The sequence below is a fragment of the Trichosurus vulpecula genome, chromosome 1 (assembly GCF_011100635.1).
Source record: "Trichosurus vulpecula isolate mTriVul1 chromosome 1, mTriVul1.pri, whole genome shotgun sequence".
Taxonomy (NCBI): Eukaryota; Metazoa; Chordata; class Mammalia; order Diprotodontia; family Phalangeridae; genus Trichosurus; species Trichosurus vulpecula.
Genome location: NC_050573.1, coordinates 247,532,718 through 247,543,095, shown reverse-complemented (window position 1 = coordinate 247,543,095; position 10,378 = coordinate 247,532,718). Strand labels below are relative to the sequence as shown.

At 40.6% G+C, this 10,378-nt stretch overlaps 1 pseudogene; it reads left to right on the top strand.

Moving 5' to 3' along the window:
- Positions 1-235: 235 nt before the first annotated feature.
- The window catches only part of LOC118836469, a 98,167-nt pseudogene continuing 88,024 nt past the window's right edge, over positions 236-10,378 (top strand).

The following is a 10,378-nucleotide window of genomic DNA, read 5'->3' as shown; positions in this document are numbered from 1 at the left end:
CTATATAGTTGCAAGAAGATTACCATAACAAAAACACAAGTTAGATCAAAGAAGAAACTTTTGGCACTGTTAATATAAGTGAGAGAATACTTACATCAAGGGAGATAGCTAAAACTCTACCTTTTCTCCAAAATTGCAAAGAGACAGAACTGGACAAAGTCAATGATTATTGGCTCAAATGTCATAATGGGCTCTTTCCCCTCGGAGGCGGTGGTGGTGTGTGTGATCCATGATCATGGCAAAAATCAAGGCCAGGCATCTTCCTGGGAAGAAGAAAGAGGAGCCACTCAAACAGTTGGATGATTTAAAGGCGGAACTTTCCCAATTGAGAGTGGCCAAGGTCACTGGAAGAGCTGCATCCAAGCTATCAAAGATACGAGTCGTCCAAAAATTTATTGCCCGAGTCCTGACTGTCATCAACCAGACACAGAAAGAGAACCTCAGGAAATTCTATAAGGGCAAGAAATACAAGCCCCTGGACCTTACGCCCAAGAAGACCCATGCCATGCACCGCAGGCTTAATAAGCAAAGGAAAGCCTGAAGACCAAAAAACAGCAGAGGAAGGAACGCCTGTACCCCCTTCGGAAATTTGTTAAGGTGCTCAATAAAAAGACAAATTGTTATAAAAAATGTCATAATGTACATGAATTACTAATAAAGCATTTTACCAGCTTCCTCTCGAATATAAACCTGAACCCACCTTTCTTAACAGAAAATATCTTCTATGTATTACTAAAATATGACAACATTACTGACCCTTCCAAATTCAGCCAGTCATATGTTTATAAGCTTTATACAAAACGTCTACATCTTGTGTCACTTTTTTTAAAATCTGTAAACATAAGAAAAATATATTAGCTGAGGAGCAAAAAACAGTACACCAAAAAGTTCCGGAGATGTATAGAGAAAATTATTATCAGTTCAATGATTATTAAACAAGCTGCCAGAAAGTGCTGTGACATGTATGTTGTCTTTGTTGATTGTCACAAAGCCTTCAATCAAGTTCTGCACATATGGCTTATCCATCAACTGCAAATATATAAAATACTCAAGTGTAGTGAGAATGCTAATGCATTTGATATCCATATAGAAAACTACTCTCTATTGAAAAAAATACATGAACACAGTTTAAAAATGGATAATTACCATCACAAGGTACACAAAGGTCCAAGAACCTGAATCTATTCCTTGATGCTGTTTTCAAAGAAAATTATTAAACCCTTTATAACGTATCATGGCACGTTGCAAAATTTTAGCACTTCCCACATACCTAGAATGAGAAGATGAAGTGGCAGGATTTATACAATGGAAGCTTCATAACCTAATGGACAACAAAACTTCATGCTATAAATATAACCCAAAAATATCATTCAGGATTAAAGAAATCAGCTGAACTGGAAATAGAACTTCACAGACACAGACACAGACGCTGCCCACAACCACTACTGACCCATAAAAATTTAAGAACAACGCCTTCAGTAGATGTTACCATACCAAATACTCATAACCTCCCAACTATAGAGAATGAAAAGCTCTCAAATATAGAGACCTCGAAGAAGAAATCCAAATCATGTAGGAACAACATGAAGTAATATTCCTGTTGCCTGTTTGCTTCTGGAGTTGGCCCAAGATACTGTCAGTGAGGGGCCAAAAAATGAGCATACATCCCAATGCTTTTACTCAACTACAAAAAGCCACCATATTATCCAGCTGTGCAAGTCTCCCAAATAATCAAAATAAAAGAACACTCTTAGGGCAGCTATGAGGCACCAGAGTGCACAGAGCACCAGGTCTGGAGTCAGGAAGACTCAACTTTCTGAGTTCGAATCTGGTCTCATACATAGAAGCTGTGTGACCCTGGACAAGTCACCTAACCCTGTTTACCTCAGTTTGCTCATTTGTAAAAATGAGCGGGAGAAGGCAAACCACTCTAGTATCTTTGCCAAAAAAAAAAAAAAAGAATAGGGTCATGAAGAGTCAGACATAACTAAAACAACTCAACAACAACAACATAACAACAAAAAAAAAACTTCTCTCCAGACCATTTCTATATGTACTTCATCAGTTATAAGATGAAATGAATGAGGAGGAGGAAGCAGTGGAGGAAGTGGAAGAATGTGATAGAAGCTTTATCATGTAGTGGATAGACAGCAGAGAAAGTGTTAGCCTTGGAGCCAAGAAGACCCTAGTTCAAGTTCTGCCTCAAACACATACTGGCGGCGTGACCCTTAGTCCCTTCACTTCTCAAGGCTCCAGGCAATTCTCTAAGAGCATAAATTGCAGAATAGTGCTCAATCTGGATTCTACACTGATGAAATTGCAGGTCCAGGTATAAAATGACAACAACCACCAACAAGGCAGCTAAGTTGTACCATAGTGCACAGAGCACTGGGCCTACAGCCAGGAAGACCTGAGTTCAAATCCAGACTCCAAAATTTACTAACTGTGTAACCGTGGGTGAGTCATTTAGCCTCTATTTGCCTCAATTATATCATCTGTAATACGGGGATAATAATAGCACCTACTTCCCAAGTTTGTTGTGCATCTCAAATGAGAAAATTATAAAGCACTTAGCACAGCAACTGGCATATAGTAAGCACTGTATGGGTGTTATTATTATCAATTATAAGACAACTAGGTGGTGTAGTGAATAGAGTTCTGGGCCTGGAGTCAGGAAGATCTGAGTTCAAATCCAGGGCAAGTCACTTCACCTCTGTTTGCCTCAGTTTCTCAACTGTTAAATGGGGATAATCATGGCACCTACATCTCAAGGATATTGGGAAGAAGAAATCAGATAATATTTGTAATGTGTTTAGCACAGTGCCTGGCACACAGTAGGCACTTAATAAGTATTTATTGATGGATGGATATAGCACTCTACAATCACAAAACATCAGTCACATTTTTCACGTTATCTGAAAGTATACGCTTGATACAGAATTTGAAAGTAGGTCTTCTTGAGTCAAGACTAATAATTTTGCTGCCATATTATCAGGCCTAGGCAAAATTAACCAAAAGAGACCAGGCCTATTGTTAGCTCCTTTCTGTTTCACTTATACCACGCTTTCCAACGCCCTTATGTCCCTTGGCTGCTGAGGTTCTCCCCCTCAATACCACATCTGGGTTTTAATCATCTCTCCCTACTGGAAAGAGTGCTGTACTTGGCCAAGTTGACAGGAACTTATTAAGGTCCTACTATGTGTCAGGTACTGTTCTATTATGTTAACGGGAATGGGAAGATCTTTCCCATTCATTAATAGGCCCGTGTGACCTGCTTTGAGCCTGGGTCACATGGAGGCCTGAGTCACATGAGCCAGAGTCACACGGTGGGAGGAGCTTGCTGAATGAGTGGAGCAGGAAGTAAGTGGGTGAGACGGAGCAGTCCGAGCTGGGAGAGAGAGAGCAGGCAGAGCAGCTGGTGAGTGAGAGAGCGGGCCATTTTGTCTAAGGGAGCTTGCTTGTGGGGAGGCCCTGACGGAGGAAAGGCTTGGGGATGGCGGTGCTCCCCGCATTGGTGATGTGTGTTAACTTCTTTGTTACTATGATGGATTTGGCTTCCTGGTGTTTGAATAAATGTCTTGGTTTCATCTTTGAGCAAGAGAGCGTGTTATACTTTGCGATTCAAACCTGCAAATACGCCGGCATATTCGTAGCAACCGCTGTGGGTAGCGCATTGGCGATACGTGTTCTAAGCTAGGACACAAAGAAAAGAGAAAGGGAGAAGTTACCCTTCTCAAGGAGCTCACTGTCTAACGAAGGAAACAACATGCAAACCATGTGCAGACAAAATAGATCTATAGATATAGATACATGTCGAATTGGAAATAATCCAATAGCGAGGAGACGTGAGGATTGAGGGGTATTGGGAAAGGCTTCTTGCAGCAGGTGGGACTTGAAAGAAGCCAAGGAAGCCAGGAGGCAGAGATGAGGAGGGAGACAATTCCAGGCATTTTTGTGGTTCAGTAATTTCAGTCATGTCTGACTCTCTGTGATTCAATTTGGGGTTTTCTTGGGAGAGATGTTGGAGTGGTTTGCCACTTCCTTCTCCAGCTTATTTTACACATGGGGAACTGAGGCAAATGGGGTTAAATGACTTGCCCAGGGTCACACAGCTAGTAAGAGTTTGAGGCCAGATTTGAACTGAGGTCTTCCTGACTACAAGCCGAGCACTCTGTTCACTGTGCTGGCTAGCTGCCCACTAATTCCAGGCTTGGGAGACAGCTAATGAATATCCATGGAATTAGGAGATGGAGTGTCTTGTGCAAGGAACAGCATGAAGGCCAGTATCACTAGATCCCAGAGTTTGGGGAAGCATGTAAGATGTAAGTTAAAAGCTAAATAGAGGATTTTGTGGGAGGTCCTGAAGATGATAGGGAGTCACTGGAGTTTGTGGAATGGGGTAGGGGGATGACATGTTCAGATTTGTGCTTTAGGAAGATCACTTTGATAGATGAGTAGAAGATGGACAGGCACTGGGAGACACTTCAGGTGGGAAGAACAACCAGAAGGCTATTATAATAGTCTAGGAATGAGGGCCTGCACCAAGAAGGTGGCAGACTTAGAGGACAGAAAGTTGAATATACAAGTATATATAAGAGATGATACAAAAGCAGAATCAACACGAACTTGGCAAGTTATTGGATATAGGGGGTGGGGTGGCAGTGAAAGAGAAAGAAGCTGAAAACGACACCCAGATAGTGAGTCTAGGGGACTAGGAAAATAGTGGTACCCTTGGCAATAATAGGGAAGTCTGGAAGAGGGGACAGTTCAGGAGAATAGATAATGAATTCAGGTTGGGACATTTTGAATTTAAGACTGGCTATCTACGACATTCAGTTTGAAATCCAATAAGCAACTGGAGATGCAAATATAGAGGTCAGGAAGGAAGTTTTAGGGTTGGATAAGCAAATCTTGGAATCATCTGTACAGAAATAATCATTGAATCCATGGGAGATGATTTCATCTTGTTGGTAGAGGATCTGAAAACTATTCCTCTCTGAGTCTCAGTTTCCTCATTTGCAAAATGAAGGTATTGGGCAGTAGATCATCCCTCGAGGTCCCTTCCAGCAATAGATTCTAATATCTATGTTCCTCTTGGTTCTTAACCATCCCTCTCCAATCCTCCCCTCACTCCCTGCTTCCCCAATTCACTACTGACCACCTGTGTTCCATCCCCCCAGGGTCCTCCTATATGTCTGAAACTAATCTAATCAATTAATTCATAAGATATCAATGACTTATTAAAAAGTATCAGAAGCAGAGGTAGCAGTATCTATGGCACTCTTCCCATTAGACCAGCTTATCCTATCCAAAGGTCATTTTACTCACAAGAAGTAATTTCCCAATTTCCTTATATCCCATGACGTCCTTCTTCACTCTACCTCAACCACGTAGATATGGTCACACTCTGAAGCTCACCATTACCCACAGGTGTTCCACTTCCTTAATCAAAATTTCTAACATTCCTCTTCTGATCATAACTTCCTATCATTCCATCTCTTCCTTTGCCTCACCACTCCTAAACCTATTCCTTGCGTTCATGCTGGCTGCCAATCCTTCCACCCTCGATTACTTTCTCAATCCATTAGCTCTGCTCTGAGTTCATTTTTCTCCCTTTTCAATATCATATAGTTAGATAATTCAACTCTACAATGTCCTCTACTCTGACAACCATCTTTTTATTCCTCGATGAACTTCAGCCCTGGTTTACTCGCATCATCCTCTATTCTTATTCATGTGCTGCTGAACAGAACTGGGAGAAGACATACAACTGTGCTGAGTACTTTATAAATTGGTGTTATCAAACTTCAACAAATGTCAGATGGATTGCAAAGCAATCCTTTTGTTGTACCCTAATAAATTCCCTATATCACTTCTCCAGAAATTATTCCAAGCTGTTCTCTACTCAAACCTCCAACACTTCCACCTCCCTTTCAACAGAGGACATTGCCTAATTCACAGAGAAAATTAAGGATCTTCTAAGCGAGCTCCCTCTTCTCTCTTTCTCTTCATCTCAAAATCCCATGATGTTATCCTTTATCCTCCTGCATGCCCCTTGCTTCTAACAATAAAGTTGCTCCTCTCTTTGCCAAAGCCAACTCAACTAGGCATGCACTTGAATCCATCTTCTCCTGTCTTCTCTTACAGATTTCATCATCAATCATCCCCTCTCTTTATAATCTTCAAATTCTCCCTACCAACTGGTTCTTTTCCTACCACCTTCAAATATTCCTAAGTTTCTCCTATTCTTAAAAAAAATTCTTCACTAGACCTTACCATCCCCTAAAACTATCATCCCATGTCTTTTGTCCCTTTCTTAGCCCAATTCTTAGGAAAAGCAGCCTGCCCTCATAGCTTCCACTTCCTCTCCTCTCACTCATTCCTGAACCCTTTACAACCTGGCTTCTGACCTTATCAATAAACTGAAACAGTTCTCGACAAAATTATCAAGATTTCTTAATTGCCGAAGTTAACTATTTTTGACTCATTCCTTATCCTACTTGATCTACTTCCTGAGATTACTCTCTCCATGTGGGTATCTCTCCTCTCTGGGTTTTGTTGACACTAATCTCTCCTCCTGCCTATAGGACCACTCTATCTCAGTCTCCTTTGCTAGTTCATCATCCATTTTTTGTCCCCTATCAGTGTTCCCTAAGGTTTTGTTCTGAACCCTTCTTTTCTCTCTCTATAATCTCTCAATGACCTCATCAGCTCCCATGAATTGAATTATCATCTCTATGCAGATGACTCACAGACCTATATTTCCAGACCCATTCTCCCCAAGCTTCGATCTTAAATCACCAGTTGCCTATAGGACCTTTCGAACCGAATGTCCCATAGAAATCTCTAATTCAATATGTCCAAAACTGAACTCATTACTTTTCCCTCAAAATCCAATCCCTCTTCCATACTTCCCTGTTTCTCACAAGGGCATCATTATTCATCCTCATCTCCCAGGTTCATAACCTTGGCGTTCTCATCAACTCTCACTCTTCTTCCCCCTACATATCAAATTATTTGCCAACCACCAATATCTCTTGCATCTGACCTCTCTCCTTCCACTTCTACCACCTTAGTTCAGGCCCTCATCACCTCTTACCTGGATTCTTGCAAAAGCCTCCTAATCAGCTTCCCTGCCTTAAGCCTCTCATCTTTCTAGTCCATCCTACACCTTGCTGCCAAAGTTGCTTTCCTTAAGTGGAGACCCAACCATGTGACTCTCCTACTCAATAAACTCCAGCAGCTTCCTTTTCCCTCTATGATCAAATATAGACTCCTCTATTTAGCTTTTTTAAAACTCTCACAACCTGGCCCCGCACTATCTTTCCAGCCCCAATGGACATTACTCCCCTTCTTGGACTCTGTGACCCAGACTTCGATGTCTTCCTCACACACCACATAACACCTCCCATCTCTTTGCCTCTGAACCGGGCATGCCCCATGCCTGAAATGAACTCCCTTCTTATTTCTGCCTTTCATCTCATTCCTTTCCTTCTCTCAAGACACAGTCCAAATACCACATGAAGCCTTTCCTAATTCCGCCAACCTCCTAGAGCCCTCCTTTCCAAACTTCTTTGTATTTCTTCTATTTACATTTATTCTGCATATAATTATCTATGCTCTTGTTGTCTCTCCTGTTAAAAGAGTTGAGGTCATTTCATTCTTTGTATTTGTATCCCCAGTTCCTAATACAATACCTGGGACATAGCAAGCACTTAAAAAATACTTGGTAGTTGAAACAGAAAGAAGTTCCTACCATCATTGCTGCTAAAGAAATGAGAGTCTCTGTTCTGTCTCATGTGCTTCCTTGGAGGCTTCCAATCAGTATCTATGGATCTACTGCTCCAGAGCCAGATGGGGAAAGAAGAATAAATATTTATATAGTACCTACTGTGTTCCAAGCATTGTGCTAAGCTCTTTTTCTTTTTCTTTTTCTGTTTACAATATTATCTCATTTGATCCTTACAACAACCCTGCAAGGTAAGTGTAATTATGATCATCCTCATTTTAGAGAGAAAACTGGGCTGAGAGGTTAAGTGACTTGCCCAAGGTCATGTAGCCAGTAAGTGTCTGAGGTCAGATTTGAACCCAGGTGTTCTTGACTCCAGGCCCAGCACTCTGTGCCCTGTGGAGCCACCTAGCATCTTAGATAATACAAGAGAATCCAAAGGCCTTCTTTTAACAGTCCTAGAGCTACAACATCTAACAGCAGCAATAAAGGGTAACTTTTATTCCTGGATTAATTACGGTACTAGAGACCTGGTTGCAGGATGGAGTAATGCTTCATAGATACTGTAATCCTTAGCAGCTACCTCACTGATCTGAAATTCTCCAAACTATCTGGGATGCAGGGTCCCATTGATAAAATGGCTAGTGGTTCCAATTTTCCCCATCTGTCCTCCAGGTTCTAAAAGAAACCACTGAAGTAGCATAACACATATATTCAAATATCAAGCATTGAGGTTTTTGGACTATGATTCACTTTGATTTTGCTAGGAGTGAAAATTGAAAGGAAGCCTTTTAAGCTGGGCATCTCAAGAAAACACTGGCTTGTATGCAGCAGGAGGGACTGATTTGAATTCTAAGAGGTTTTTCCTTGAAATAAGCTTTTTTGCAGAGGTTATAAAGGCAAGAAAAAAGATAAAAGGGATCAGAGTTCCAGATAGAGTTTAGAATGTCTTAAAAATCAAATGCAGTCATGAAATGATAGGAGCTTAGGCGCATAAGCACACAAAAGAATCTCAGCCATCCTTTCCTTTCATTAAGATTTCCATTTCTTATTTTTTGAAGGCTGATGTCACAGGGTGAATGAGCATATAGGGTGCCTCTGGGGAAAGTTCAGAGGGGACCCAGTCAGGGCTGGCTCTATCATTTAGGGAGAACAGGCAGTTGCCTTGGGCAGCGAAATATTAGGAACAATGAAAATGTGTAGTGACTGTATATTGTGTGACTGACTTCAGGCTTGGGGGGACAGACATTTTCCAGTCCACCTGGGGCAATAAAAGCCTTCATTGCCACCACTAGATTCAATCAGGGACATACAGTATTGATTTCCAACATTAAATTACACTGAAGTTTTTATTATTGGATACAGATATTTCCCATTGTTTATAATGTGGACGTGTGTGGATGGAGGGGAGGGGAAGGAAAAGAAAGGAAAAAATGGGTGAGGCACATCAATGGCTGCAACATCAGACCTCAGAAGTCTTTCAGGACAAGAAACCCATTTATTTTCACAGCTCCATTGTCTGAATAGGGACTCTGTTGCCCTAAGATAGGTGCCCACTAAAATTTCTTGAATTGCATTTTGGACAAACAGGAGGCATGATCTAAGAGGTTGCCAATTCTTTATGCATGGCCACAATCAAAGAATGCAGGACTATCACCCATTGGCTTAGGAGGACCCTTAAGCTTAATAAGAATTGTTATTGAGCATGAAAATAGTATTCTTGAATTATGTCAAGGTAATTTTTTTTTATCTTATAAGAGCAGGGGCGTTCTTGGAGCTTGAAATAAATGCAGATACTCTAAGTTGGAATGGTTGCTTGTTTCCACTTGGTTAACAAGGGTATTTGTCTCTAGTGCAGATGAAAACCCAGCTTGAAATAGATGCAGATACTGTAAGTTGGAATGGCTATTTGTTTCCACTTGATTAACAAGGGTATTTGTTTCTAGTGCAGATGAAAACACAGACAACACACAATTCCCTTTCCTGCCAGAAGTTGCTCTAATTTTGTTTCCCCTCCCCCCTAGATATAATAAAAATAAAAATGGAAACATCTTTTTTAATCTTCAAGTAACAAAATGATTACTCGAACTACTCACAGATGAGATGCCACAACTTGGGAAGGTAACAGCCGCATGTCTATCCGTGTGTAAGATTTCCCATTGTAGTACAAGGAAGCCAAGTCAGCAAGTAGTCAGGCACAATATTTTTGTTCCTTGAATTTAACCCATTACTTCTGAGGTTCTGGGAAGGAAGTAAGATGGCATGTTTCACTTTCTATTTAATCCCTTAGACTCTATTTTTACACAGATACTGTTGTGCTGATTGTTTTGAAGTTGTTCAACTGTTAATCATTAATTACCAAGCCACTGATGGATTTCCAGATCGTCAATACTAACGGGCTGCCTCAATAACCAATATAACAGCATCAAATAAAGGATTCTGTTATTAGGACAACTGGATCAAACCAACTACACTTGAACTGTTCAGTAAATCAACAAAGGAAATGATTGTTTACTCATATAAATGTGATTCAAATCATCTGTGTTACCTACTCATACCCAAAAGAAATATATTATTAGAATAAAGATTTATTTTGTAGCTAATTGTTAAAAATATATGTATGTGTGTATATATAATGTATTTTATATA